This window comes from Cebidichthys violaceus, unplaced genomic scaffold, assembly GCF_023349555.1.
Source record: "Cebidichthys violaceus isolate CVI_PGR_0920_01 unplaced genomic scaffold, fCebVio1.0.p SCAF_27, whole genome shotgun sequence".
NCBI lineage: Eukaryota > Metazoa > Chordata > Actinopteri > Perciformes > Stichaeidae > Cebidichthys > Cebidichthys violaceus.
The window spans coordinates 5,611,551-5,639,137 of NW_027176450.1; the positions used below are offsets into that span (position 1 = coordinate 5,611,551).

The following is a 27,587-nucleotide window of genomic DNA, read 5'->3' on the forward strand; positions in this document are numbered from 1 at the left end:
GAAACACATTGTCATTGCATACTCCCATGTGTATTTTTTCTCACTTCCTGACTCCTTTTCTCACTTTCTTTCTCACATTTTTCCTCACTAAGCAGTATATTCTTTGACACAGTTGCTCTGTGAGGACATCTATTTGCCCAAGGACTCATCAATCCCAGCATGCCTGGCTGGTTGCCCAGCTCTTTTTCCTAACTGCTGTCTACTCGTTTGCTGACCAGTCATCACTTTCTCATTTGCAGCGTTTAGGGAGAGGGGCTGATAAGCGGATGAACATGTACTTCCCATGTGATGACACAGACACACATTAATACATTGAAACACATTGATATTGTTTGTATCGAAACTCACTCGCAATGTTTTTTTCAGTCTAAAGAAATACACTTACACATACAGTACAAATGTTAATGCAGGATAAAATAATAATCACTCAATAAAAAGACCACTGTGTCTATAGACCTGGAAAACAGAAGTGAGAGAGCTTTATCTCTAAGGACAAACAAATTAATTATGTTTTGCCAGCATGGGTAGGTAACTACCCACTGCACCAAGTGGTTTGAAAGTGCAGTTTGTCTGCCAATATTCAAGATGAAGAAATGTACTTGTGAACTTTTGTACTTTTGTACTCAATATTATTTTTAAGAACACAGTTTACAGTGTTTTTCTTGAATTGACAGTGACTATTCAATGTCTACCCTTTTTGTGAGAATTTTTTTTACATTTGGGATATTTTTAATGTAGTCCTGGCATATGCATTCTTAGGAGCCAACTGTTGGTCAGGCACCTGTCCCATTGCTCTCCTTGAGCCTACATAACCAACATACAGTATAGGCCCGCACCTGTCAGTCTTGTCGATGGGTGCCATGACATCGCCGCCTTTTTCCACAGTCTTATTGTTTTGTGGAGGCGTATTTGACAGTGAGTTTTGTTATTATTTTATTTAAAATGAATGTGGGACAAAAATGTATTCATTATTATATTAGCATAATCTAATTTCTGTGATTAAGCAGTCACTTAAGTATTAACTTTCATTTCAGTGGATTGACTCTCTTGTTTATTAGATGTTTAATAGCTTATATTTGCAAGCATTTAATTTGTATTGCATTTACGTTTTTCCCCAACTACACATGAGTCTCGCAGAGCTCCACAGGCCATTTCTAGCAATTTAGCATCCATTAATTACAGATCAATAACCACCCGAACAGCTTTAAAAGAGGTCTGCAAGCACACGCACACGCACACACACTTAACGACACGCTTATAAAAGCACACATTTCCCTGCTTGTTTCATCCAATTAAATCCATCATAAAGATTCCAAGGGAAGTGTATAATAGGAACACAATATATCGGCAGTCATTATCCGAGCCGAGTTGGCCTGGTTCTCATTACCTGGAGACCACGGAGCTACCAGCCTACACACACTCTCTCTCTCTCTCTCTCTCTCACACACATGCACACGCACACACATACATAGACAAACAAACAAACGTACATATGGCTTCTCACTAATTTGAGACTTGGTTAAAAATGTGGAAAATGCCCGATGTCAGCACAGTGGCTTGTAAGAGGTCCTCTGAATTCCTGCATCAGCAGCTGACAGGCATGCACACAGGGAGTAGGGCGGCAGTCACAGAAATGTATTCCACGTTATCTGTACTGTGTAGGCTATTTCAGAAGCCACAATATGATTTTATTTGTTTGTATGGTTTATTTTTTTGTCTCCTGCACTGATGCACTGTGAATCTACCGGCTTCTGTTGATACAGATTTCTTTTTCGCCCCCAATTAAACGGTCATGCACACACACAAATATCTATCAACCCTGACTTGCTGACATAAGGGTTTGTTTAACCTGAACAACCCAGCTGCTGCAGACCTGTGCTCGTACATGCAAAAGTACACTCCGATACAAACCACAGACAGATACTACCACTCACATGTAATGTATGTAAATGTGCAGCGGCCAAGACAGCACACAGCACACACACACACACACATCTTGTAATGCATTTGAGGTGGAAAGTGAGTGGCCCTGTTCATTGCCTTGGAAACGGCAGGCTGGCCGGTGGAGGTAGTAGCTCTGCAGCGTAATGATGTTATCACTGGACCAGGGTCAGTTCAGGACAGACCCCTACAGACCTACTGTACACACACCCAAACACACATAGTCATGCCGACTGGTAATCGGCATTCTCTGAGGACGGAAAAAAGGTTTAAGTCAGAAAATTTGAAGTTTCCCAAAAAGGATGTGTGACAGTGGGCTGCAGCGTGAATTCTTGCTGCAGTATCAGCAGTATGCTGAAGGAATATTTAAAGTGCTTCTTCTATTAGTTCCCCTGTAAAGTCTTTATTAAACTCGCACACATTAAAACATTAACCACATTAAAAATGTCTTCGTTCATTCAAGAAAATCCTCTCATGGATTTCCCAAAAAATATAAAGTATATTTAAAAAAATATAAAGTATATTTAAAAAAATATGAAGTATATTTCAAAAAATATAAAGTGTATTTCAAAAAATATAAAATATATTTCAAAAAATATAAAGTATATTTCAAAAAATATAAAGTATATTTCAAAAAAATATGAAGTATATTTAAAAAAATATAAAGTGTATTTCAAAAAATATAAAATATATTTCAAAAAATATAAAGTATATTTCAAAAAATATAAAATATATTTCAAAAAATATAAAGTATATTTAAAAAATTGTTTTTTATAGCAGATTGTTAATTCCCCACCCACACGTTTTAGAAACATGAAACTTAGAAAATGATTTAGTGGTTGTTTTGAGATCGAAATGAAACAAGTCACAGGTTAATCAATCAGGCGATTGATTTAAATTCAATCTGCAACAATGTTGATAATTAATTATTCAAGCCATCTTTAAGCAAAATGTCACAAATGCATGGATATAGCTTCTGAAATGTGAATATGTGCTGGTTTTCTTAATCTTCCTTGAGAGTGAAGTGATTTTTTTACGTTGGACTATTGGTCGGATGAATTGAGCAATATATCAGTTTGGGGTCTTTTTTTTTTTTAATAAATAGTTTATCAATTCATTTAAATACAAAAACACATTCTGGAGATGGACATTACATTACATTACATTGGAGTTGTCATTTCTGCATCTATTGCACTCTTGATTTACGACATGTGTTGTCTTTAGAGGTCTGTAATATCTAGTACCTCTGATTCCTGCTGTAAGGACATTTCTTAAAGATGTGCTCAGTCGATGAGTAAAATACACACACACACTCAGACGAGTATTATTATACACATTCATTTCACAACTCAGCTAGAAAGAAAAAGATGATTGTTACTTTCACATCCTTGGACGTCTTTTTGGCAGTCTGTCAACCTGAGAAATGAAGACGGTTGAAGTGTAAGAAACTTGTCTATTTTCTGTCTTCTGCATTATTACCCATGTTACACCTCCACAGTGTCAGCCCATTGGCCTCTGCTTCACCCACCACCCATCCCCCAGCTGCACTCTCTCCTCGCCAGTTCCTTATTTACCACTGGAGTGACACACATTGTGGTCAATTCACGTTCGATTCACTCAATTCAGAATATAAACCAAAACGTGTGTTTATTTTGCAGCTCACAGGTTCATTTATTTGACATTGTAGAGCCACAAACCGATCCCCATTTCAGCCTCTCATCCCTGCAATTCTGCGTTCCTTCAACCTTTTTTCTCCTCATCAACATTTCTTCAGTCACAGCGGCTGAGTTACACTAACCGAGACACTTCTCTCTCTCTTTCTCACTCACCACTCATTTTCTCTTTCTTTCTCTTTCTCTCCCTCCCCCCTTATTAGTGGCCTTGTCCTCATATTGTACAAAGTGTCCATCCCTTTTACACTGCAGCTAGGTGAATAGTTATTGTTCAGAAAATGGCATACCTTGTGCTGATTTCTTTTTGTTTAAAGGAATGGTGACGTTTATATATGAGAACACAGATAATGACAATTAATAAAGAAATGCTCACCATTTGCATATCTGTCTACCCAAAGTTACAAGAAGGAAAGTCTCTATCAGGTCCATATTGAGTATCAGCCGTTTTAGAGTCCTGAGCCAATCTATGTTTTAATTAGCCACTTCAGCTTGGCTTTATGGCGTATCGTTGTTAACATGTTAACATGGTCATTGTGGACATGTTAGCATGCTGAACTGTTTTTTTAGCTTCAAGTTCAGCCTCACACAGCATGGCTGTAGACTCTTCTGGTTTGAATGAATGGTACTCTTATATGAGAACAGATGGGGACTTATTTTTACTTTTGCTTTCCTTTTAATAATAACATCAATCAATAATTATGTGATCTCCATTTGGCACTTGTGTCTACCACAAGTTAAAAGCAGCAAAGTCCTGATCAGGTTTTTTGGCCCGATCCATTAATATTGAGGGTCAACCTATTTTTGTGCTCTGATCCAGTTTTTAATCATTTTCAACATTATGGCTTTCTATAATGAATATCTTTGGAAAGTGGATTGTTACTTTGGAACTTGTGGCCACACACACACACACACACACACACACACACACTGTATACATATACACAGTTTCTCTTTCTGTAACTGCTCCTTCTTATTTCACATGTTGACAGTTATTAATATCTTGAATGTCCTGTGTGTGTGTGTGTGTGTGTGTGTGTGTGTGTGTACATACTTGTGTGTTGGAATGATAATGTTAATGAGCCATGGGCATGTGTCTCTTAGTTATTTATAAAGTGTTTTGTGCTCAAGGGTAGGCACAACATCCCCCCCTATCCTGTTACGTCCGTGTCGCAATGAGGACACAGCAGCGCTCCTGTTGCTTTCCAGGGTTGTCCTGCGTCTGTCAAAAGACCTGCATTCAGACGTATAAACATGTGAATATGGAGATTACTTGTGTGTGTGTGTGTGTGTGTGTGTGTGTGTATCCGCTAGACTGTGAGAGTTGTGAAGTTGTGAGTGAGTGACGCTACCTTTTGATTCTATCACAGGGGTCACATCCTCTCTACAGGCGCACTGCTTCCTGTTGTGTTTCCATGGCGACGCTGCATACAATAAAAGGACAAGCTACTCTCTTCTCCTTGAAGCCATAAGCTGTGTTTGCCTTACACGTCACCACATGGAAACAAACACACTGAGACAAATGCGCACACACATACTCGGGAGAAGCGATCATGCACACATTTGCTCTGCAGCACATATTACATTATAGCAACACAAGAGACTCGTCTAGTTACGAGTTTGTATGATCACTTAAGCCATATCAGCATGCCAGCCATGTTAACTTACTAGAAAGTAGGTCACTATATTGAGATATTCACCAATCACATCACTGTGGATTACCAGATGCAGCCACAGCATATCGGAACATTAGATATTGAAAATTAACCGAGGGGATTTATAACAATAAAATTGTTTCTCATGATGTGTCTTATGTGACCAGATCAGAAGCTGCAGTGTTTCACGCATTAGGGTGTAAATGTGTTCGACACAAAAATGCTGTCGTGGCTTTTAGTCTTTTTGAACACAGAAAACTTGTGAGCAAGAATTCACAGGCAGTCTGTTTCGCTCATTTCCCGAAACTTTCAGTCTGTGTCGATGAATGTGAAAGATTGCAAAGAGCAGATCAAATATTTCACGCAGAATAATGAATGATTGTTGTTCTGCTAATCATAATAATTCCAGAATGTCAGTGCACACGGACAAGCACTGAACGCCCTTTATAATCTTCAAATATTACTGATTTGCTCCAGCGGTGCTTATCGGCGTCCAGCAGTGCAGGATTTTGGTTGTAATAAATGCATTCAACTCATATACTATAGTATTTATATTGTACTCCATTGCTATTTCATCAAATCCATGCGTGTTGGGGGAGGTGGCTGCTGTTTTGAGATGGCTGTGCAGGGAGCAGTTAAGCTCAGGGATGTAAAGCTGACTCGTACAACTAAAATGAGATGACCTGTAGGGGTAAGCAGCAGCGTGTCTGTGTATTTCAGTGCGCATGTTCAACTGAGTGGATATCTGCAGGGGCTACATAAGTATGCTCATTTCTAACATGAGAACAGCTGTTATTTTCCATGAATATGTTGAAATTAAGATATAGATTCAAACTAAAATATTCCCACCCCTGACGCCCCATTCACGTCTACCCACAAGTCAGCTGGTGTTTCATCTGAGGAGGAATCGACCCAAGGGTGACTCTGCCGCCGCCGGTGGGTTATTCTGCCTGTGATGACTCATCGATCACTGTCAGTAGTTAAACATCCAATCAGAGGGACCTTGCCAGTGTCACGTCCAATCCGATTGATGGGAGATTTTTCATCTTCCGGTTTAATCAGACTGAAGATGTCAAATATCTCTCCAACCAAAATATGTCATCTGTTCAGGGCCAAATAAGGACTTTACCAGCTATGGAGTAGTTTGTCTTAGATTGGTTCATTTAGAACAGCTAATGGATATTTTCGAACACGTTGATGGTTTTCATACTGACCACAAACTACAGATCCAGAGTTTGCTGTCGAGGGTCTGACAAAAGAAACAATAGTAGTTGTATGGAGCAAATCAGATGCTCTCCTGTCAACGCACACTCACACATATGCAAAAAGAAATGCAGATATTTTTCAAATAAAAATGCCAAACATTTTCTCCCACAAATGTGAGGATTTGCTGCGATTTCTTTGCTGACAGTAAATTGAATATCTTTGGTTTTTGAGCTGTTTGTTGGACAAAACAAGCAAATTGAAGACATCATTTTGGACTCTGAGACATCATGAATGGCATTTTATAGACAAAACAATGAATTGATCAATCAAGAATATAATCGGCAGAGTAATAGATAATGAAAATAATGGTTAGCTGCAGCTCTTCATGTAAATAAATGCAATCATTTAAGATACCACATTTTGCTACAGTTTTAATGATTTAGGAGGTTGATGTGCAGAGTGCCCGCTCCGCTTTTAAATTAAAAAAGAGTAATTCACTGATGGATACTGGTTAACTAAAGAAGTCTGAGTCAAGGCCAGCAATGATTAAAATGTAAGGGCCCCAAGTACTCAAATATGCTTTCAAAATGACAATAGATCGAGTATTATCCATTTTGGTTTTTGCATTCCTGTACTATGCAACAGTACTAATTTTGTAAAGTACTAATGAATTGCTTCACAAGAGGCCCTTGGGGTTGCAGCCACACAATGTGTCATTCAAGACTTGGAAAATGGATTTACTGAAATCATTTCTCTGACATGACACTGGCTTTGCAATCTGAGGGTGTTAAATGGAAGTGTGATTTCACGGCCTTGCATTGTCAGTGCCGCAGCAGAAATTGAACAGGGATTTTTTTGTTGTTGCAGGGAATGTTAAATGGTTGATGTATACGGTACACTCAAACAAGGAGAAGGCTTTGTTGGATTCTAAGTATAGTGCTGTTGCTGCTAGTGCTGTTTTATACTTATACTGTGTGTTGACCTTTTCTTGAATTTAAGAGTGTCCTATATGCACAGAGAGTCACATATGGCCTTTAAGCCCTCGTACATGGTCGAATGGCAGAAAGCAAGGAACACTTAATAATAGTCATACTGTGGCACACAGGTTTATACAGTGCTGTCTGCAATCTGAGGACTGCTATGTTACCGGTTATAATTTCTGTCTGGATTGCAATTATATAGAAAAGTAGAGCTGTAGGAGTTGGGAATCCGACAGTTCTCTGGCTGTGTCAGACATTAATACTTAAGTTGCCACTTCTACCAACTACACTGCATTTTTGTAAAGCTTTCAACCCATTAATTAGAATAAACAGTAGCACCTTATAATCGCTTCTGGTGCCTGCATGGGTGATATCAATTATATATTTGATGATAAATGTATCATTTGGGCAAACAATGTAACACAATGTATCTGACTTGAGTTTATTAAACCTGGAGCACATTGACACCGAGGTTATATGCAAACGTGTACATGTCTCCAGGTCCACACAGACAACATGCACAGAGGAAAGTATCTGTACAAACATCTGCTACTTTCTCATATACAAGATAATACATAAGGCACATCACACATCTGCTTTTTATGTGGGAACAAAACATTAATGTGGTGAATCTTTTAGTTTGTCAATTACAAGCCTAAGATCACAGTCCTCCTCCACAGCTTTCTCTGGTAGGTTGCTTTTTATCTACTGAGCCGTGAATGTATCCGCTTGTTCTCCCAATCTCTTTCTCATTTTCCCTGATAGTCACACTCACTCTGTACCAACACCTATTTCTCTCAGACTGACTCACGATTCATATGCTCACATGGTATTATGCTGCGAGTGCATGATCGATTTTCTGGCAGATTTGTGCCTACACACCCACAGCCCGAAGCTTTGCTATGTAATCACACAAAGTATGTTGGAAATCCTTTTTACTTTCACACCTAAAGGTTCATCCGCTCTTGCCCCACTCACCGATGACATTACCTCCAGTTTTGTGCACCGGCAGAAATCAATCGGCAGCCACTTAGAAGTGAGGGGGCTCTAATTAAATAAATGGAGTGTATCATTGCAGGAGTTGAGGAAAGGGATGAGGAATGATTAAGAGTGCAGAGGTCTTTTTGGGAGCCCACCCTCGGTGCAGCCATGAGTCAATCGCCCTCTGAAACACCCTCTGATACACACATACACGCTTTTTTCCTCACAGTCCATCAGGTGTGTGACTAAGCATGCCATTGTCAGTGTGACTGAGGGTGAGCCTCACTACTTCACTACCCCCCCCCCTTCCCACCGTCCTTCCTACACAAACACACACAGAGCCATCCCTGTTTCCCATCTGTCACCCTCTACTCAGCAGACAGCAGTGTCGCCTGTCAAAAGTGCCGGTCATTGATTGGTACTGTAAGGTGGGATGGGCCCTGTGGTATTGAATTTCGAATGACTGCAGTGAATTGTGGGGCTGGTGTGGGCAGTGGCAGCTGTTTGGGTACAGTGCTCCCTTTGTAGGGGCCAGCTGACTCAAAGATCTCATCACGGACAGTTAATACTTAGCTGGTGGATCACAGGCTGATTCATCCCAGCCAAATATAAGTTATGAACAGTAAATTGGCTAAATTGAAGGCTGCCCTAAAGATTTACTACTGCACTTCCAGGACTGGAGACCCACAAGAGACAAATTGAAATAATAATAGTCAGAAATGAGGCAGCAGACTTATTTTGAATCCCTAGCATGGGTAAAGCTCCAAAAATACTGGATTCACTTTTTATGAGGCTGTAAATAACCACTTCATACAAACTATGCAAACTTTCTGTTAGAAATTATAAGATGATGTTGTTGTTGTTGTTGTTGTTGTTTTTTAGCATTTCTTTAATTTCCTCATGGACTGTGTATCAGAAGCTGAACAATGAGATTTGCAATTAACAAAATTAAAAAACACAACACTTTTACTTTTGTTTTTGGCCATCTGGAATGTATTTAATCTCTTTTAGCTCTGTTTTTGGTCTCTACCAACTCCTGAGGGAAATATCTGGCTCTTTAGCTGCTAAATGCTCCACTGAGTTCATCGGCTGGTCGATAACTGTGTGTCTGCTGCTTGGTTCTGTGTAGTAGTAGTAGTAGTAGTGTACAGTGGGTTTTTTAGAGCTTCTTGGCTGAAAACAGCTGCCTGTTATGCCCGAAAACATTAAAAGAAATCAGTAGCAGGCGCGGACAGCTAAACAATGAACTGAAACTCACAATAAAGCTGCCGATTGGGATGATAATACTCTGTAAATTCAACAAGCAACTCCTTTCACACTGTCATTTGATACATTGTAATAATAATATTGATTATAGCCACTTTAAAGTTGATGTTATCCAATTTTTATTTCAGTGCTTAAATAATAAATACATAAACGTCAAATCGTGAATTAATAAAAACAGCGGCACTGCTACTTAATTTACTTAACTCCCCTGTCTAATTGCAGTGTTCCCTCATAAATGTATCCCTAGCCAGCTTGTTTGTTGGACTGCTAATATGGATTCATCTGAGTGCCACCATGTTTGTTTTCAATGCGGCCGTGTCCGGGTGAGCATCATGTTCCAGGTTTTCTGAGAAAGGTTCGTTGGCCGACAATAGGAGAAGGAGGAGGATGAGGAAAAGGAGGCTAAGGCTGAAGTAAGTCTCCATGTCCCTCACATCCTCAGGTTACTCACCAGCCTCATTCATTATTGCTGGCCCTAATCCATTATAGATGAGCAGGTACAATGCCACATGGCTCCAGAACCGACGCTCCCAATGCTCTCTCCTTCCACCACTAACACCACTGCCATTGCCGCTCTGCCAGAAACCTCCACCACCCTGGAGCTTCTTTATCATCGCTCTGGACTGTGACCTACATAAACGAGGAGCAGGGACGACATCGCGGAGCGATGGAGGAGGGACAAGATGGTGAGGCAGAAAACAAGAAGAAGGAAGTGGAGGATTGAAATGACGCAGAGCAGTAATTCAACAGGAGGGTGGTAAGACCTGCAAAGGGAGGAATGTATGTGATGATTAAAACCTCCTAAAACAAGCCCTCACATTTATTTATTTATTTTATTATCAGTTGATTGTTTCCATTTCACATCAGCACACCACAGTTCGTACCTTGACCAAAGAGTCTATCCATAATGATAGCAATTAGTGTCTATAGTAAAATGGCTCTGTGCCAACAACCTCACACCAGAGTCTCCTCTCTGTCCTTTTTTCCCTTTTATAGCAAACAGTTCCTCGATGCTACTGCTCTGGGGAATGTATTTAGTTACTGCTCCCCTGGATTTGATGGTCAAGAGGCACTTGTTTGACATTGGGAAGTAAACTGAGAAGAACCCATGTTTCATTCCAGCCTGGAGCACATCAGCGGTCTTGGCTAATGTTCACCAACCAGACCTTGAAAATAGATGTGCAGTAATAAAGGAGACTTAAAATACTACAATTCATTCAGCTGAATATTTCTCACATAAAATGGTAAATGTCTGATATTGTAGTCGTACCATCAAAGTACGTAAGTAAATAATAGTGTTAAATATAGTTAAGTCACTTAACATGCCAGTGAGTGTCACATTCACAAAACCAGGCTTTGTTTCTTTTTTAACTATATTGAATTTAGCCAGGCTATGGTATGTATGGCTTTTAGTTTGTGGAGAAATATGTGAGGCCAGACTGACACAAAAATGTTATTATGCAGTAATATTCCATAACTGACAGGTTTTATCTCTACAACTGCAGTCAGTGCTCATTAACAGCCATGTGTCCATGCCAAGGTGTCCTTGAAAAGATCCTGTAAGTCAGTGAGGACAAGCTTGTCAAATAGATGCCTGAAATATTCATGTAATATATCCCATCCCAGGTCTGGCTCTCTGTGACAACTCTGCCCACTCTTCCCTCTTTATTTTAGGGCGAGGGTAGCTCCAGCGTTAGCTCAGAGTTGCCATTACTTATTTGGACTCTGTTCTCATGGAGAGACTGACTCTTCTGAGTGTCTTTGTAACTGGGCTATTGGTGCTGAAAGTAGGGTAGCCCTCATTAACTAGGTTATGAGCAGACTACTCCAACTAGGCTTTGTGTTGTCTGGTCACTGAAGTGAGGTTAAAGTCTATTTCCCAAAAAAGTGAATTTCACTTTTGACTTGTGACATGTAGATACTTAAAAGTTCAAGAAATAGTTCAATGTTTTGAGGAATATGCTTTGTAAGTCAGATAAGGAGATTATTCTCACTTTCAGGTCTGTGCAGTAAAACGTAGCAGGTTAACGTAAGGACTCGAAACTTGGAAAGCTAACCCTGGTCCTTCCAAAAGTGACAAAATCTGCCTGCCATTTAAGCTCACTAAGTAACACCTCATATCCTGTTTGTTTTATACGCATAAAAACCAAAGTAGAAAAAGTGAACTATTCACTGTTTTTATGGGGGGGTGTTTGGCTGGATCTCGTAACATCCTAGAGTGTTCCAGACATTGTCTTACATATCAAACTAAAGAGATATTGCATGTTGATTAGTGAACTTTTGAGCTGCTGCTGCTTGGTGGATTTTGTTGACTTTGGGCAGAGCTAGGCAAAACTTACATCACTTTATCATTCATGATTTTGACTGGTACAAAGATTCTTTTCCTGAGAGTTTATCAGAAAGAAGAGTTGATGGAAAATCTTTGCCAGCCCTTCAAAATGTCACACCTTTTATTAATGTTATTTTTCACCCATTTTTTTTCCTTTGACACTGAATGTGTGAGTGGACCAGTCATCTACCACAGCAGTATTACTCAGTTCAGCTCACAGGACACTTTCCCGAGCTCGAGAAACAAAGGCCAGTCTGTTTCTATGGTTTCTCACATACTGGAGATCTGAGTGGAATTTTGCACAGACAAGGCTTATGGATAGACTGCACCAGCCGATGGAGAGAGCAACTTCAATGCTCTTTGACTGAATGTGAGCCATTCCACAGATACAATTCATGGTTAATTCCTGTGTCATTGTGTTGCTCATCAGTGAAATGAGGCATTGTCTTTACGTCACAGGTGGCATGGAGGGGAAAAACGCCTTCCGAGAACAAACTTGGATACCTCCTCCCCAAACAGAATACACACAATCATTCATCCACAAACACACACACACACTCTGGCCCTCCCATAGGTCAAAACAGGAAGCCCACCAAAAGAGCTTTGACAAACATGCCCTCCTTTCTCCAGGCTCCTGATGCATCACACATTTCTACAGACGCACTGCATTGGAAACCTAATGACACCCTAACAGAGAGGAAAGTTTCCATTAACCGTACGACAGCAGCTGAAGGTTGTGACTTTAGAGGAGAGGGAAGGCTAAAGGACAAGACAGGAGGAGGCAATATGTCATAGTACAATTAAACAAAACAGAATGTGAATTGTGCAGTCTAGCAAGTAAACATTTCTGTAAAGGATGGATGAAAGGAAAACCTTCACCAAGCCGTCTATCGAAAAGGTCATCTGTGCCAAAATAAATCCTCGAAAGTTTGTAATTAACAAACTGGAAAACTGGAAAATGGTTAAGGACCAAGTGCTTTTTCAAATGACTGCTTGGCATCACGCGTGTTATGACTCAGAGGAGTTGAACCACAGCCTTGTTGAACCTTGTCAGTGTGTTCTGTAATTTAATTTGAAGGCATGTTGTGTTCTTTATGAACCTAAGAAGACCAAACTGACTCCCTGAATTGCAGTGAACCAGGTCAGCACCAGTGTGTTCATTGTGTAAAACAACTGAGAGTTTTCTGCTCTCTTAAAAGAGACTTTTGAAGAAGAGTAATCCTCACCCAAACCACAAAGCTGAAGCCATTAAATTATTAGTCATGCAGCTGATGATGCTCCAAGAGATGGACACAGTTGGTTGTAACCTTGAACATTTCTGTTAGGGTATAAAAATTGCTTTAAACTGTTCTCTGTCATCTTGACAGCCATAGTAGATGGTAATTTGTCATTTTAATCCGCAAAGTAAACGGAGTTGTTTCGTTCTTTCTGTCTAACAAAAGTTCCCTCTCTGTGGTCTCTCAATCAGGAACGGAGAATTTAAGTTATAACTGCCTCTGGCTCTGTGCGGCATTTCTGTCGCAGCAATGTCGCAAAACAAAGTTTTCCCCAGACAGGCCCAACATAATTGGAACAGTGGATAGAGGGGTGGACACACACACACACACACACACACAAACACACACACACACACACACAAATACAGGTCATTACATTTACCACTAAGCATCTCCATAAGCTCAAACAGGCATATCTGACATATCCATCTGCTATGGTAGGATCATACTGGATCTCTCTCTCTCTCTCTCTCTCTCTCTCTCTCTCTCTCTCTCTCTCTCTCTCCCCTCTCTCTCTCTCTCTCTCTGTGTGCCAGTGGTAATGATGATGGGGACATGACATGTAACTAAGCAGGGCTATGATTTTACCCACATTTACATCTCTTCTGGAGCAATATGCCATATTAGTTTTGCGCAATAAAATGAAAAAGACAGTTGAAGTTCTGAAAATCCTTTAATCCTATAAGGAGGATATTTTGATGTACTGTGCCTGGTGTTGCTCACATATTAAAGATCGTCCCTATTTTTTCTGCCTCTGTCTTTGAGTGCATCAGTTCAATTACATGTTTTGTTGAAAAGCTTGAAAATGCTTGTTTCACACTGCTTGTGTTATGCAGAGTATTGTTGGATTATGTTTTTATATTAGTGCCAATACAATACCTGATTTCTGTCTTATTCTGTTCACATCACATTTGGCTTCCCTTTGAAACCATTCACCTCTCTCTCACACATATGTTGTTTTCTTCCCTATAGTAGGAAGGTCAAGGCCATTACCTACTGCAGGGCAAGGTGTGTGTTTGTGTGTGCATCATGAGTGTGTGCTCACATGTGCTCTAGGGTTCTGTTGCACCAAGAATCATAGGCCTTCGTCTGTAACCCTCCCTTCCTCTCTTCCTCGCCCTGCCTTCTTTCCCTCCCAGGGGAAAAGCCCCCATGCGAAAGGGAAGAAATGGGGTGTAAAGGGCACTGAGTTCCCATTGGATCTACTCCTCTATGCCCCATCTGTGCCCAGTCCATGCCACTCTGCTTTGGACATTGCAAAAGCTCTGCACCGGCTTGTGAAAGCAAGCACTTTTAATGTGCCCGTTCTCTTGCTCTCTGCACATTCTGTGGGTTAAGCAAAAATCAGATGTGGTACTGTAATTAAGTTGCCATTAATTGTTTTGCCTAGTCCCTGGTGGCAATGCTCACACTTTGGGGGAAGAGAGCAGCACATTTATAGGGCTGATGGGCTCCACGCCTAACTGAACAACTAAACAGTGAAAACGATTCTAATTACTGCCTGTCCAAAGTCACCTCTGGCAGAGAGCTAACTAGTCCCCTCCGTCTAACTGCGTTTAAGACAAATGTTTCTTCTCTTTTGTAAACTGTCCCTTCTATCAATAAATCACGTATACACACCTTAAACTGTTACGTTTTCTCATCAAGTATACATTACGTCTAGTCAGCTTCTTTTCGAGCTTCAAACAGACACAAAGCTAGTGTTTGACTGCAATATTTTTGTCTGGTATATTTCATTTTGCATGTTCATATCCGTTGGACTCTAACGGCAGCGTTTTCCATGAGTCTAAGTGTGAAATCTCAGGTGGTTTCTGTGCCTTGGCCATAATTGAATATTTATATGCCCAACATTTTATGACATGTAAATGTTCACTGGCCTGAATGAAATACACTTTCCAGCTCCACCGCTAGCCAAGCTAAATGTAAATATAGCAGATATCGACGGAAAACAGGCCATGGAAAACATGTCCTAGAAGGCAGTGGCACTTCCCCCTCAACCCTGCTAACACCCTTCTAGTGCTCCATTATGACTTCACACACAAGTTTATATGGTGAAGGCATACTATAACCATACAGTCTTCCACTCACCCATCCTTATATTGGGCTGGGTGGCTCGCTGTCCTGACAAAGTCTAACCTCAATGGGCACTTGAGGTGAATTATTGTTTGTGAGTGGAAACTTGGCTAGATAATCTCAATGCTGCTGGCTCAGGGCTGAGTAAGACCACTGTCTTTTTCCCTGCGCGCGCACACACACACACACACACACACACACACACACACACACACACACACACACCCTATGCACACACATAGCTTTTGTTTTGCCATCTCTATTTCCAGTCCACACTTATTTGCTGACTCTTTTACAATAATTCCTTGTCTATCCTGTCAGAGTTTTTGCTCCGTCTTTCTCTTCCTTTTCTACAACTTCTGTTTCCCTTTTTTTTCTGTTTCTCTCTGCTGCTCTTTTCCCAACAACTCTGGCCTTTATCCTACAGGCCATTCACCTCTTTGTGGCTGCCCTCGCCAGTGCCTGCAGTAAATTCCAGGGGTAGTTGGAAACACAAACATGCACAAGCCTAGGGCGAGGAGCTCAGTCATGATAGACCCCCTCCTTACCACCGCCGCACCTTCCACCACCACCTCTCTCTCAGCTTTCCTTCACACAAGCAGTCTTTGTGTGTGTGACTGCTTCATAAGGTCTCCCTTCGGAACTTCTCTTAGATGTTTACCTGCATCATAGGTGTAATTCATGCGTCTGTGCCTCCAGTTAGTTGCTTTGCCAGTCAGCAGAGTGTGTGAATGTTAATCATATAATTGATGATTCCTCCAGCAGACATAAACCAATGTTTGGACTCTTGTGGATTTCAGGGCAAATGTGATTACAGTAATTGTGGCAGACTAATGACGTGTTAGATAAGAAAGGTTTGTTATTACAATGTGCGAGGCCCATCCTTAATATAAACTTTGTCTGATTGATATAGCTACTGTCCTGCTGGAATAATAGGTCTAACAATAAGGCATTCAAGATGTCTCATTCTCCAAACTAAGAAATACAAGCACAGAATTGGTTAACAACAGGACTTTTAATTAATTTGCAATTGGAAAATTCTCACACATCATCACCCCCTGATCAAAGGTCTTTCTCTAAAGTATGCAACACAATTTTTCCTCTTCCTCTTCAAAAGAAGGAAGCCCCTCTCCCCCTCCACGTCCAACTCTTTGCCAATGTGCTGAGCCGGTGGAAAATCCAATGTATGTTCAAGAGGCAAAGTGGTGTTGAAAGATCGGTTGACCAAAGGAAGCAATATTCATACAAGCCTGTCCTCCCTGGTAGGACCTGGTTGTGCAAGTCGAGTAATGAAACATCTTCACGTTTGCATTTTTCCACTTGCCCTGGCTCAAGAGGCACATGATCTCCAAGTGCACCATAGGCATTTCCACTGCAGTCATATGTTTATTTAAGAAATTGTTGAGGAAATAACTGATAATCTCTCTGTGGCTCATGATTTATTGTTTCCATTCACTTCTTCGCCTTTCCATTATGCATAGTTACTTGTGCAAATGTCTTAATCAGTTCACAGCAGCGTGCTATCTAAAACTGTGATAAGACGCAGAGTCTGCAAGTAAGTTCCTCTCTCACAGCAGACTCACTCACGCGTTGCCAGTTGCTAGACACTCTTCGACTGAACCTGCAATTATTTGTCAAGTTATCTTGTCTCTTAGTGTGTAGAGCTCTACCCCAGTAATTAAAGTTCTATGTTGGGATGAACACGCACACACACAGCACACACACAACCACAGCTATCAAATTTGACAACACTGTTGCCCACTTTTAGTTTTCTGCAACATCTTTCTCTCTGAAACCATGTGCTCTCTTTCAACCTAAATGAATTAAGTGTTTCTGTTTTGAGTGTGTTTTAATAAATGCAAAAGTTACCCTGACGGCGATATCGCCTTTTGGGAAGGTTTTGGCGTGCCTCATCATAAGTGCATTCTCGAGACAACAGGAACAACACATTAGCATGCAAACAGGCTAATGACACTTGACATTTACAGTAGTTCACAAGATGCTCCAGAGCATATGGCAAATTTCCACTGAAAAACTGAGTCAACAGCAAGACTCAGACAACAGCTGTTGGAGAAATGATTGGTCTCTCAATTTAATTAAGATAAAAAAAAAACTTGAAATAAAGTTTTTACGCAATGCTTCATTTCCTGAGATTTCTGCTCCACCCTCTGTTCTAGATACATATTCTGTTTTTTCTTTTTGTCCCCACAAGTAGATAATTAATTATCTCCATTAACAAGTCAAAAGACCAGACAGCCCACAGAATGTTGTGTGGATACAGCTAAAAGGTCCTTTGTGTGGGCCTTCACCATCTTGATCACTTCTGCGGTCCCAAAGTGTTTAACTGGATTGAAACGGAGATAACGTGGTTTAAACTGAACAAACAGTCTCTGATGACACAAAGCAGAATACTGTCTATTGTCTGTCATATTTAGATACAGAATACACATCAGATGCTGACTTAAAGGAAAAAACTCTGCATGAAAAATGCTGTTTTTACTGTATACACATACGTTTCATGAACTCTTCCAATAGCTTCTCTTCTCTGTTTCGATTTATTTATTTATGTTTTACATACTTACCATTGTCTTTAAATATCATGCATTTCAATGAAATAGCTTGACATTTTGGGAAATGTGCTTATTCGCGTTCTGACTGACAGTTAAATGGAGAGATGGATGTCACTCTCATATCTAAAAATTAAATGTAAGGCTTCAGCTAGCACAAGCAGATGTATTAGTTCTCGCCAGATTGAGCTCGGCTAGCTATATTAACATTCCCACATTCTTGTTAAGTGTGTCCGCTTGCTTCAGCAGTATCTGAACAAGTAAGAAGGAAGATGAACAGACTGATGGACAGCCAAAGATAGACAGAGAAAAATGGGCGGCATCAGTGTCATGTTAGAGGCACAGCTGCCCAGGGTTGGCCAAACACAAAGCACTGCAGGCTGCCAATCAGGAAGCCACCAAAACCACTGACAGGGAACTGTAAAGAAAATGGCAGACGTAAAAATAGGTCTCGTCTACTACTTCGGCACTTCAGGGTTTGAAGGTCCACGGAGCAACGCCTGTTTGCCAGTCCCAGCTCAGCTGAGGCCTGTTACTGTTGGATGTGCGAGAAAAGCATCAGCATTGAAGCGCTTGCTGTGTTCAGCTCGAGTTTGAAGTTTGACAGCAGAAGATTGACTGACAGCGGAAAATGTGTGAAGGGTGCGGGGAAGCATATGTGACACCCACCCTCAACTGACTGCATCATCACACTGATGGTTGGTTTCGCAAACATTGGTCAAAATTCCACTCGTGTTACTTACATTTTTTTAACCAAGAAAATGCTACCATATTACAGAACCCAGGGTTAAATATCTATCTATCTATCTATCTATCTATCTGTCTGTCTGTCTGTCTGTCTGTCCGTCTCTATCTATCTATCTATCTATCTATCTATCTATCTATCTATCTATCTATCTATCTATCTATCTATCTATCTAGACTGATTGTTCCTCTTTCTGCTTTTGACTTAACCAAATAATTGCACAAGTCAACTTACATAATTTATGTTTTTCCTGCTTCTTCTCTTACTTTCTAAATCTCTTTTTCTACCTTCGAGTCGACAAGTTCTGAAATATTTTCTAACTAAATTTAAATTCAGCACAGGCATACACATGTTGAACTTTTCCCATTTACAAATCTGAGGAGAGAAAAGCTTCCGTGCACTTGAGACTGTTGTGTTAATGATAAATCCCATTATGTCAAGACAGCAAGTATATTACACTGTGGTTTGACCTCAACCTAAGTTGTTTTCTGTTTATCATCTACCACCACTCGTGTTTTTGACAACGTAGGGTCCACCACTAGTTATAAAATGTAAGATAAAGTAATTTGTCAAAAGGCAGTGTCTTTACGTGGTTTGTGCAAAGAGATATCTGATGCATTATTCACCTTGACTGAAGAAATGCTGTCACTGGTATCATGCACATATTGAACTTTGTATTTTTAATTAATTGACTTCTGCTCACTGTGCTTTTCACCTCATACTACTGTACAAGTCTACGGGAACGTTAAAAGGAAAGATTGACCTCTGCTTACATTGGTCCCTGTTATAGGAAGGCTGATTGCCAAGTGTGTGACTCGTTCTCAACAGGACTAAAGAATCGCAGAGAATAGAGGCATTGAATCCGCAGACGAAGAAGAAGAAAAGCGCTACGTAATGGAAATAATGACGTCAGGTTTGATTAGGCGCCGAGGGAAGAGCCTCGTGTAGCCTATAAGTGGCACGCAGACTGCAAAAACGATGCAGCAGTGAGGTTTCGGGTTTGTGCTTTGTACAGGCTGCATAATATGATGGGGTTGAATTGTTGAATAATCCTGTTATTATAAATCGACACAGAAGTAAAGAGGGAGTTTGGGGGGGGGGGGGGTCATGACGTAACCGTTTCCATAGGCGACTGATATGCCGGCTAAGCCAATGGGAATCCACACCAGTGGTCCATACCCATCCTCCTTTTGACGTGCATCACATGTCCCCGGCGGTGTTGTGACAGAAAGGAACGAGGCGAGGCGAGATAGTTCCCGTCAACGCACTTCCGCCTTGGTCAACGTCTACGTTACAGATACTGCACCGTGTTATCTTTTAGCTTGTTGTGTCTAACATTGTGTCCCGTACATGTCCACGTGTAACGCTTACGTTAAAAGGGATGATAACGTTACGAGAGAAACGCATTTTATTTTAATGAATTATGAAAAGAAACAGGTACTTTGGTCTGCACCTGTTCTATAATGACGTGACCTTTTATGAATTCCTTTAATAACCGGGATTATTTAGATGACTTTGCTTTTTAACCGTTATAAGTAAACCTTTATAACGCAGTGTTACGCTCATGTCACGTGGTTTCCGGTTCGGTGGACATGGGTTTCCACAGGCTCAGTCGGGAGTGTACTCTCTTGACTACTCCGGCTGGAGACTCGTCTGTGGTTGTGACAGCGCAGTGGGCGGGATTTTACCTCCGATCAGGGGAGAGAGTCTAGTCTCTGGTGAGACTGAGGGGGAGTTACAGAGAGAAAGGGACCTGGGGTGCTCTTCAGAGAACGGAGTGAGTATTTTTGGTAATTTCTGTGCTAGCGCGATACAAATGCCGCAAGACGAGGGCTGCTTCCAAATATTCTAGATGTTGCATAGAAAACCCTGACCGGTTAAGTCTTCATGTACGTGTGCAATCACCAATGAGGACCAGCCACCGGTGGGTAGCTGCCCGGGTTAGTTAGCTTTAAACCAAGCTAACATCGTTAGCCAACGTTATATCTTGGAGAGATACTGACATTGGGCGTCTCTTTTTCCAACCCAGGTACTTACTCAGCCAGGATGCTACCAGCTTTCCTTAAACTGTGCTTAGATAACACTGACTTATGCTTTACCCTGGGCGAAGTTTTCCGACTTGTCAAGCTTTTAGAAGTACCCTTTGTGCATTTCACTTATTTTCAATCAGCACAAGCTAGCGCCTGGGAGCTAGTGGCTAACGCTGTGCGCTAACCTGGAACGCTGTTTTTTGGGGGGGTTTTGCGTTGGACTCCACGCTACAGTCTCTCGTGGACGTTTAGACATTCGAGTCTCATCATTTGGAGACTGCGTGTGAAATAGCTACTCACATTGAGGACTCGTATAACGTCACGGGAAGGTTTACCTGCATTTCATTCTAACGTTCAAATCCCCGAGTTACCGTGGTGCGCGAGATGTCATTGAGTCTATTACACGTTACGTGGAGTCCTCTTTACTGGCAGTGAGATCACGTTAATGGGTTAAAAATAAAGAGTATTGGACTCTTAACGCCCTGCGTGTGCTCACGCGGACCCGTGTAAGCACATTTAGAGAGTGGACACAGTAAATGTTTAATCTAATGAATATCGGAATATCCGTTGGCTATCATTTGCGGGTGTTGGATGCATTATAACGGAATACACCACGCACATCCCCTCATCTTTCCACCTATTGTAAGTTGATTCTTTATATTAACGCAATCGCGACCTTTTTATTGGACCATTTAATATAGCTCCGCGCTCGCTAACATCGTCTGCACGTTTCCAGGTTGATGTGTGGAGAGCAGCCACTGAGCACCTTTTTGGTGTCTAGTTGAAGGGATCACTCCTTATCCAATTAAAGAGCACCGGGGTTTGCTGCAGCGCCAGCAGTTGTCTTCCTGTGTTTGTGTAATGACTTGTGCTCCCACGGTGGTTTGCAAATAGTGTTTTAATCAAAATACATGTGAGCATTGAATTTAGCTCGAGTTTAAAGGAATACACTGATTTGTCACCGTAGAATAGTATAGTTCTAATAGACATATTGCATAATATGGTCAGATAAGCCTTTACATGGCCAGGCATTAAAGTCAAAATACCTTGTTGCAGTGTTTGCTCAATGTAATGGAAGTTGGTGGCAATAGTTATATGTCTGAGTCCTCTAGAGTTCGCTAACACTGATGTTTCATGTCTAGATACAGAGATTCAATCAAACCACTATCTGTCTGAGCCCTTTGAACTCAGACTGTTGTTGTCACTCAAGAATGCCAAAAATATCCTTTCTTATTCCTTGCTATCCCATGCTTTTTCATGATGGCAGACTATTGCCAGGTACCGCTCACCCTGAAGGATATGAGTCAGTCGCTTTCACACTTTTTAAGTTTTGGTAAATGGTAGTATCTCAGAGGCCAGATCAATCGACCTCCTCGCCTGTGTGGTTCAGTTGATTGTGTTTTCCCTTCTTGCATTTCTAGACTTTCTAGTGTGTGATTCCTACTAATTAACAATCGTAGCTCGCTGTTAAAATAAGTGCTGTTTGCTTCTCATGGCGAGGGAGTTTTTAGTCATCACACAGCGAGAGTCACTGTGTAATGCAGTGTACTGAGTACACTTTCTTCCAGGCAGTTCTCGCCTGTCAAGTCTGTCCCTAACTCATCACGGATGAGTCCCCCTTACAGCAGCTTGATATGCCCATTGTCACGCTCTGCACTGCAGTCAATTACAAGCGTAGCATCAAGAAAATAAGTAATATTGCCGTTAGTCATTTTTTAACTGCTTAGTATAAAACATTATTTTAGAGACGAGCCATGATCGGCCAATAATCTAGGGTGACATTGACGTGGAAAGCTAAATAAAGTCTACAAGTGCAATATATTTATGGAACTATTTACTTAGGATGAAGTTTTGCTTATCTTGCATTCTCTGTGTGGATTGTAAGTCCAAGGTTATTCCAAACGGAGGGTTTAGGTTACATGGAGTTTTTGACTCATTCACTACTTCTTATTTATGCAAGTAGACATGTACTACACGTGTGACTCAAAATGAATATGCTTAGTTGCAAAAAATGAAGGTAAAACTAATTTGATCAACTCTGACCCTGCACGCTAAAATAATTCATAAGGCACATGCTGCTAAATATCATGAATTAGTCATCAAGACAGCTAGAAGGTCTAACTATGCTTCACGTCAGTCTTGCAGACATTTATCTTCGTTGTGGCATTTCTGAAAAGCTATTGGGCTTCACGACTTGACATGCCAAAATTTCATTTTTTTTAAGTAGACTAAAAGATGTAGTTGTCTTATGAGTGTCTGCATATTTCCATACAATTATAGTAATGGTGGAGGCTATTATTAAACTTAATAGCATCATTAGCTATATAAAACATAACCAATACAGCTTGACTCCAACATAGTTTCAATGTAATCTTCTCTACACATCCAAACTGTCATTGTAGCAGTTTTCTGAAACCCTGCCACTGGTCCAGTGGAGAAAGACCAATGGCTGCCATGTCATACTGGTCTACTCTATGAGTGATCAGTTACAACCCAATCAAGTCTCTTACAATTTAAAAAAAAAAAGTTTTCCATGTTATGAGTTATTTTGTAGTAATCAACATGCTGTCAAGATCTTGGTGACGTTACTTCAGTGTCACAAAATTTAAACAAAAATCATTTCTATCAGACCTTTTTTAAAGATTGCAGATCGTCTTATCTTAAGAGCACATCTCTCACCATCTATACACGAATCCACCCACACAAATGTGTGGCTTAGATGCAGTTTGTGTGTCAGTGACAGCACGGATGGTTAGATTGAACCCCTCCTGAGGGATGATGGTAGCCCATGTTATTCAGTCTTAAAACACTAGTACGAAATGTATTATGAAAGGAGAAAATAATACATTTTTACAGTTTTGGCTGGCATGCACCAAAATAATTTAAAAGTGCTGTGTAGCAACCTATCCCTAGCCAGCATTCGCTTTCAGACTTAATGTACTTCCTCTTTAGTTTATGATAGTGTCGTCCACATATGCTTGGCCATTACAAATTGCATTCGCTGCCACAGGTCTTGGTAAAAAAGTGACTTTTATGCTCAACTCTAGTGCGTCCTGAAATTGTAATGGTAAGGACAGCAAGGTCACAGTGTGGCAGCAAATGGCAGGGCGGCATAACCTCAGGCCCCTGAGCTGCTATGTGGAATAACACATAACAAAGAACACATAGAGCCTCTCATCTTCAAAGGGCCTCCATGAAAGATGCTTCATTTTGAAATATTTTCCATCCGTTGGACATGTTGGTCTCTGTAACGGATAAATAAAACCATCCCTCCTGCCTTTCTTTCCTCGAAAGGAAAAAGAAAATGATTATTGAAAGGCTGGGACAAATCAAATTAATTGTTGATACTTCAAATCTTTTATAGGATATTTTGTCTTTTTTTTTAATGGTGGTAAATGTGTGTGTATTGTTTTGTATGATTGCGCCATATGACCTCACAAATTACACAGACATTGTCCCAATGATTAGAAGTACTGATGTGAAGAAACACTGGCATATTATAAGCTTGTGACAGTTTAGTGCTAAAATGCTGAGTAAGAGGTTTACATAAAACATCCGGCTTTCACATCAGCTGTATTTTTATATATATTGTGTGTATCATGTTTAACAAATACACACTTAATGGGAACAAGTCAGTCACCTCACTTGAGCATGCAGCGATTGAATGAGCTCTTGAGTTTATCTTTTGTTGACAGGCCGTTTTTATGGATTTGTTTTGCCAATGTATTTATTTGCACTCTGCAGCAACCTGCCGGTCATTCTCAATGTGTCCGAATATAAATTTTAGGGCATTTTTGGGGACCAAACGCTAGAATATACGTGTTATGATGGAAGGACAGAAAATCCCGCACCAGTTTCATGCGAGCATTTGCTTCACTTACATGGATTTTGTGATGCAACTTTCCTTTTTTGTATTGTTCCATGTGAGGAAAAACTGGGACAAGATATCACTGGTTTTCTCTTTATATTCCTGTATAGTATTTGTTGGGGGAAAAAAGAACACATTTTTCTTTGCAAAAAGGTTCAACAGCAAAAGTAAAATAATTTATTTAGTTAGTAGCATAAAACGGCTTTAGGTAAATTATTTTAAAAAATGGTTTAAATCAAAAGTATAAATAATTATAAACGGGGACTACACGTTTGTCTATCCCCAAGTTAATTGCTGCACCTTTAGATTTGAGTGAAAAGATTCTGGTTTATTAGATCATGTGTCTGAAGTATGTTGATGGTGACACCTCTGACTGTGTGTTCGTATGAATTGGCAGCCTGACAGCGTTTGAGAGCCGTGTAGAGGTTCCAGTCTGTGGGGTGAAGCGGCGCTCTCAGCTGCGAGCCATGCAGCACAAGGAGGACTGGGTGTCTCTGCTTTGTACCCTCCACATTTACATGGCCTGACCCAGTTCAGCAACGGCTAGCAGTGGGGGGAGGGGGTAGTCTCAGGGAAGCTAAAAATACCACCTCTCGCATTAGGCGGCTCCATTGCAGAGGGATCCCTAGAATTGCTATCCTTGACTTGCATCGAGTTGTTGGCAAGTATAGGTGCACAAACTGCCAGAGGGTTTCCTTAGCGTGGAAACAAAGATATGAGTATATTTGTGAAATGCCCACCGCCATTGTCCGATCCACTTGTTCCCATTTGCCACGACCTTCTTGCTGGGGGATTTAGTGTGCATGTGTGCAATAGCAGCCGTAAATAGCTTCGGTAGAGAGGAGACTCATGACTTACAAGACGCCGGTCCTTTGGTGAAACCGCCTTGTATGCACGCTGAGCTCTGGTTTAGCTGCTGTTGTGTGGAGAAGGGTTATCCTTAGCCTCTGTCATTCAACCATATCATGCCAGCTGTTGGCTTGGAGATCCAATCACAATGATTTTCCACTGTTGTGACATCTGACCTGCTCCGCAACCCGAAACTGTCGCAGCGCAGCAAATGTTGGCACTTCCTTCATCTTGGCGTTGTTGCTGCTCGTGGGGTTAGGGGGTGTGAATGTGGGAGAGGGCTCATAGAGTAAGACACGAGGACAGGGAAGTGCATTCATTACTATAGGCTGCACACGTGCTCTGCCCATGTGGAACCAAAGACAAGTGAAATAGTCCTATTTGAAGATCTTCCTTTAGAGACAAATTAAACATTTGCAAGGCAACATGTCATTGCAAGGTGCAAGATGACAAAAAGAACACATGACTCCTGAAAAATCTGGAATTTGTGAAAAAGGGCTTCAGTTGGGCACAAGGAGCTCAAGGGCTTGGTAAGAAAACACTCTTGTTCTTAGATGTGAAAGGTTTGGATGCGTTCACTGTGAATTAGCTGCTAAATCCATTACAAGTTGTTCTTTTCTATGTTTTTATTCAGTTTTCTACTCTGTAGTGTTTTTTTTTTGTCTTTATTTAATTTAAAAGGAGCCAGGCATATGGGAAATGATTAACCGCACAAGCCATTGGAAATAATGGGTTTCAGAGTGCAGTAGTGCCATTGTAGTGTTGTGTGAAAGGCCCTTTAGAATTACTTTAAATGTGATATCACAATTAATATTAGAAAAAACTCAATAGCATGAACATGCTGTTGATATTCAGTTTCTATGGAATTTTATGTGGGACAGAAACGCACACATGCTGTATGAGATGTAGTGAACAGATGAGGCGAGATGTCAACATGCATTGAAGACCTGTGGTCAGTACAAGAGGTAAATAAGTATTCTCTCTTCAAAACAGGGATTTCTGTGATCTCTCCCACCTCAGTAATAAACCCGGCCCTGCAATTATGCTGTGTAATAAATAATAAATTCTGTCCTGTTTTCCATGGCAGATGGCTCCAAATAGAATCTCAACATGTGACAGAATAGTTTCCAAGAAAGTCAATGGAATAAGCTGCAAGCATTCATTTGTGCAGTGAGCAATAATAAAGGCTAGATTTTCTCTCTCCTTCTGCATCTGTGTCCCAGTTTAAAGTTCTGACATATATTCTTGAGTTTTGGATGTTACTTTGGAGTTGCGTGTTTGAAGTCCTGTTTGGTGTAAAGACGGATCAATGGCGTTCTCTCAAACATCTTTTGGTATTTGTTGTAGCCGGAAATGCAGAAAGTGAGTAAAACCTCCCCAGCGGAGATACCTGCAGCAGAAAAACGTCCCTGTCTGCTTGGACTGGTGCCTTTCTTTATGGATCACATGCCTGAGTCCAGGAATTATAGTTTTCTTCCCGAAAGCACAAGAAAAATCTAGTCCTCTTTAAAACATATTGCCACGTGCCCTCCTTCATCCTTTGTAATTGTGTTGGTCTCGTAGTTCTGTGTTTCTGTTTGTGTCTGAGCTGCACCACGACAAATTCCTGTCAGCTTGGTCGACATGAATGATTCAGCCTCATTGTGTTGGCTGATTAAAGCTGAATGGACATCAGCCTCTCATTACAATGGACTCTCCCATGTAGAGGACCATGGAGCTCCCTGATACCACAGATAGTCTTAATTAGATTAAACACAAGGCTTTTCGGTCACTTGGTCCGTGCTCAATACGTTACCCCACACTGCAGGGAAAGTGGCTGGGGGATTCCGATACAAGTGTAAATGCTGTGTATATATATATATATATATATATATATATATATATATATATATATATTTCCCCCCCAATGACACAGCTACTGTATGTTGTTCGACATACCATGTGATGCAGTCTTCTCTGTATTTATTGAAAGGATTGATAGGATTTGACTGTAATGCTTTACTCAACACCTGGTTGTGCTAGAGAAGGAAATTGCTGTTCCTTAGTGTGTGTGTGTGTGTGTGTGTGTGGGGGTGTGTGTGTGTGGGGGTGGGTGGGTGGGTAAAACGTTCTAATGCTCAATACATATCTGACAACATGTGATGGTACAA

The 27,587-nt window shown here is 40.8% G+C and overlaps 1 protein-coding gene across 4 annotated transcripts in view; it reads left to right on the forward strand.

Moving 5' to 3' along the window:
- The first annotated feature begins 20,360 nt into the window (after positions 1-20,360).
- Positions 20,361-27,587, forward strand: part of atp2b1a (ATPase plasma membrane Ca2+ transporting 1a) — a 33,014-nt gene continuing 25,787 nt past the window's right edge. For all 4 annotated transcript variants that reach the window (XM_068721409.1, XM_068721411.1, XM_068721412.1 and 1 more), the window contains exon 1: positions 20,361-20,467. The gene's annotated coding sequence lies outside the window, so the exon portion shown is untranslated. The remainder of the gene's footprint in view (positions 20,468-27,587) is intronic.